The sequence below is a fragment of the Culex quinquefasciatus genome, chromosome 2, assembly GCF_015732765.1.
Source record: "Culex quinquefasciatus strain JHB chromosome 2, VPISU_Cqui_1.0_pri_paternal, whole genome shotgun sequence".
Lineage (NCBI taxonomy): Eukaryota > Metazoa > Arthropoda > Insecta > Diptera > Culicidae > Culex > Culex quinquefasciatus.
The window spans coordinates 205,940,018-205,945,021 of record NC_051862.1 but is presented as its reverse complement, the minus strand read 5'-3'; positions in this window follow the sequence as shown (position 1 = coordinate 205,945,021).

Sequence of the window (5,004 nt, the reverse complement as noted above, 5' to 3'; positions counted from 1 at the left end):
TCGAGTGATTTTATAGCCTTTCCTCAGTAAGGTGAGGAAGGCAAAAAAGGAATAACTAAATAAGATGAAACAAAATTTGATAAGTCGGCAAGCATTACACTTAAGCTTCGTACCGTTTACCGAGGTGACATTGAGCTTTCTAATTTGTTTTATAAAATTTATTCAAAATTCATGTTGGGTAGAAATGTACTGTGTTAATGTTGGTAAAAATAATTGTGCAAATAAATAAACAGTATGTTCAAACCAAAAATGTCAAAAAATGCAAGTAAAACAAATTTGAAATAGCAAATGACAATTTTTACATTTGCCATTATTTTTTTTCTTTTGATAATTTGAAGACTTAGTTAGACCTGTTTAAATAACACTTTTAACTTTTTTTTTTTAAATTTATGTTCTTAGTGAGAACGTGTCCTTAATAGTCTGACAAAAGATTACCGATTCAATTTAGGGACCTAGGCTCTCTAATTCAATTATATTTTGATACTCAACAGTCCAGACTCAATTATCCGAAGTTCGAATCACGAACATTTTTTTCTTTTTCTTGTTTTAAACATCGAATTCAAGCTCTGCGACCCCATTTTAGTCAAATTTTAATAGTTAATTGCCTATTAAATAATAATATACATTTCTGGAGTTTGTTTTGGAAAGGTCCAATTAACCGAATTTCCAGTTTTTGATTTTTGGTTTTTTTTACCCCCGCCTTGATTCAGGGGTATTGAAAAACATCCAAAAAGCAAAAACTGAAAATTTTGTTTATTTGATCTTTTCACAAAAAAAAAACTCCAGATTTTTGCAATATTTCGTCACCGCCATATTGGTCGCCATCTCGGATTTAAAATTTTCAAATCACTTTAGAGTAGTTTAGGGGTAATACTTAAGCTCGACAATGAAAAATAAGACAGCGAAAAAAAAAGTTTTTTCGTGATTCGATTATCCGAAGTGAAATTTTTCCGATGCCTTAGGATTATCAAGTCTGGACTGTACTTGGATAGTATTTTTGTAATTAGAGATTACTTTTTTTTTATTCTTTTACGAGGCTGATTAAAAAGGTGCTAAAATTCTTAAAGACCCAGGTTTAGGGTAATTAAAATTAGCAAAATTAAGGAAATCACTATAATAAAAGAGCTGATTTTTTTAAAATAAATTTCCGAAAAGTAATTATTCATACTACAGTCGGTCTTCTAGATATCCAGCTGATAATAATTTTTAAAGTACCTTCAAGTAGTATGCTTTTATTTTTCATTCTATTATTTGATACTCTCGCTCTCGGCGGTTCCTTCAATATCGCCAACGAGAGAGTCCACTGTATCAACAAAATAATGAAATTAAAAGCCCTTTTTTATTTTTTTTCCAAAAAATACAAATTTGCAAATCAATATTATGTATACCAGTCAACATTTTGTGAGGGTTAAATTTAACTCCCTTCATCCGTTCCAGCAGCTCATCGCGCCAGGGTTCTTCCCGACCATCCCGGTGAGCCATTTTTTTCCCCACAGGTCGTCAAGCTGTCTATTGCGCCGAAACGCTCCGGAAACCCTCAGTTGCCGAGCGCGTCCATGTTTGGCCCTAATGAGGCAGAAATGTTTGTCAGGTGAGAAATTTTTCGCCTCTCCCCGTGTGCATTGCATTATAAAACACACATTTTCGAGGTTATGTCCACTTACTTGTCCTTGCGCTCCCTGCCCGGTCGGTGACAGATGACCATTTTTGGGCATTCGACGACGGCTTTCAAGATGATCGCGCGTTTTTGGGGGAAGGGTTTTACACGGTACTTTACATGGGTTTTATTGTGATTTTACTGAATAACACATCTGGCACTAGCCTTGTTCAGCTCAAACTTCTGGACGGCGACGAGGGCTCGTTCGGTGAAGTCCACCAGATTGTACCCGGCCTCGTTGTTCTCCAAATCTAGCCGAACTTCTTGGGGTGGCATTAGGGAATTGTTGGTTCGTTGATTGGTGATCTTGTAGAAGTAGTCATCCTCACGTCGGACCACGTCCACGGTCCAGGTGTCTTCGGTTTTCTCCACGTAGCAGAAGCCGTCGTCATCTTCCGTCAAAAAGAGCCCGCTGTCGGTGTTCCGGATGGCGAAGCTGACTCCGCCATCGGCGGTGATGAATTCATGGCGGGTTGCTTTGGTAGCGGTACCGATCCAAGCAATCCGTTTGGATTTGAGGATTCCAATTTGGTTGAAACGAGCTTCCGGGTGCATAAACTGTCCCGTTGAAATGGTTGCGTAGTTCCAGACGATGGCGTACACGCCTTCCGGAAGCTTAAGCTTCAGCCGACGCAGCTCTTCAGCGTACTTGGCCCGCGGAAAGTCCGTGTACCGTTTGATCTTCCGGACGCGGAACGCCAGAATCGTAGCGCCGGTTCTAAATCGCTTCGAATCCATGAGCATTCGTCGATGCAGCACCAAGCAGGCCTTGATTTGCTGGTCGATACAGGGTAGGTGCTCGACAAAGCTGCAAACATTGCGCAGCTGGCTGCGATCGATGACGTACGACGCGGTTTCGTCAAACAGCTGATTCAGCACTCCGTACGAGAAGCCCTGGTCGAAGAGTGCCGCGACCGTTATCAGCTCGTCATCGATGGGCTTGACAATCAGTTGAGCCAGCTCTTTGACTGTGTATTCGAGCGAAAGTTTCAGGTTTGTCACTTCGGGAACATCTGTCAAGGTGTCATCTAGTAGGCCGTACACCAAAAGCAGACAGCCAGACTTGGAACTGCACTGCTCGAGTTGGTTCAGGTAGCGCAGCAGTTCTTCTACTCCTTTGACCAGCACCTGGACACCATCGGCCTGCTTCGATTTGAGGTACTTCCTCAGAAAAATCACAATCTCCATCACATGACTCAGCTCTTCACTGCACAACTTGGTCACCACTTTCTCCAGAACCACTCTTTGTTGATCAACAGGAACATTGCTAAAGTCCAGAACCGCTTGCTCCACATTCAGCAGAACGTTGGACGTGATTCCGTCCGCCATGGTTGTTACTTCGTGACTAACCCCTCTGAAAAACGATAAAATTCCGAGAATGTACTCAACTTTATCAGTTTGGCTTGTGTTTAGCTTTAGCGAACTGATAACATTGACCGATTATTGGGTTGATACACATAGAAATAGATTAGTCGAACTGGTAGATAATGAAAATGCATAAAAATTCTTATCAACGATCACCTTTTATTGATTCCAACCTTCTACTTGAGCATCTTGTCCAGCATGCTAACCCCCTCGCAGATCGCCGTTGCCACCTGCACCGTTCCCTCCCCAATCGTACAAAGCACCTCCCCAAACGTGTCAATCGTCGTATCCAGCAGCTCCTTCAACCCTACAACGTCGGAAAACTCCTCGGCCAACCCGTAGATCAGCACCACGTAACCGTGCTTCGTCGGAGCGTCCAGCGCCAGCGAGTTCAAGAACTTGAGCAGCTCCTCGACGCCCATCAGCAGCTCGTCCACGCAGCGGAACCGCTCGAAGTACCGCCGCAAAAACGTTACAAAGTCCTCCAAGTAGGCGAGTTGCTCGCTGCATAGTTTAACGATGACCCCGCCATGATGCGACGGCGTTGACCGCGCGGGACGTCCCGAAAGTCCTGGATCGCCCGCTGCATGTTGCCGCCGCCGCGGATCTTGCTGGCGAGTTCGAGCTCCATGCTGGTTGAGAGTACTGCGCGATTCGGTGGTTTTTTGAACACTGAATACTGAAAGACTGTAATCGCAGAAGCATAATGAAATGGTGCAATTTTCCGAGAAATCTCTTATCAGGGTTTGTTATTTTTGTTCGATTTTTTAATTCGTTCTCGCAAACTTTGTATCTTATCAGACTTTTTTCAGTTCACAGTACAGCAATTCTCTGAAGTTTCAGTAAATCGTCGTGTTCGTGCTATCTTGTCACCATTCAGTCTAGCTCTAAATTCTTATCAGTCGTAATTTTGTTCAGATCGTTTTTGAAAAACGTACCATGCAATTTGAACACTTTGTTCGTGGTTATGATTTTCTAGCGCTTGTTCACGATTTTGGGAACTCTGTTTTCTCCGTGTATATCTTTTGAAAAGGTTCCAAATGTGTGTATTTTGAGCCGTTTTCAATTATGAGAGTTGATTTCATTTTTTTAAGTTTACCGGATAACCAAGTTTCGGATAATCGAGTCTGGCTTGTATTTTTAAAGAATTCTGAGAATCTGTTTTTTTTACAAATTTATCTTCTTCAAAAACCACAACCGTTCCCTCAGTAACAGTAATCGAACCTTTCATTTGAATCATTTGATCGATCATAACTGTATCCCCCCACATGACTATCTCCTGGTTTCAAAGATTGTTCAACCATATCGTTTAGTGGCCGCAGTTTTGCGGTTTGCCAACCTGAACGCATACGTCAAAGGTATGACATTAAGATACCTCTTTTAGTTAGTTCTTTTTTCTTTCTTTCTTTCTTCTTTCATCCGGAAGCGCCACTACATCGAACAGCATAAACCCACATAACCAATAATACATAAATCAATCATAAACATGTTACTGCAGCTCTGATGTCGTCGTCGTCATCGTTCATCAAAACAGATAAAACTAGGTCTGGTTGACGAACCTCAATGTTCAATCTGTTCATATTTCAGACAATTTCAGACAAAACAACCAAGCAAGCCGCTGCTGCTGCGCTGAGTGACACTAATGACAGTCCACGTCGCAATGATTCTTCAATCAAAGGAGGCCGAGCGTGCGTGCGGACAACATTTGGCTACCTAATGGACAACTATTTCAAACAATTACTGGCCCGGCATATGTTGGCCACACACACAAAATAAACCGCAAAACGGCGAACAACTGTGACAAAAAGTTTTTTCCCGTGCACCACTTGTAAATAGAGTCATAAAATATTCAATTTTCCAACTCTGCAACCGAACCACAGAGCGAGGAAGGCTGTTAATAAATAACGAATGTTAGGTTAGGTTTAACGCCGAAGTAAAAGCTTATTTACGCTCCGCAACGGTCAGCGTAAATACATAAAGTA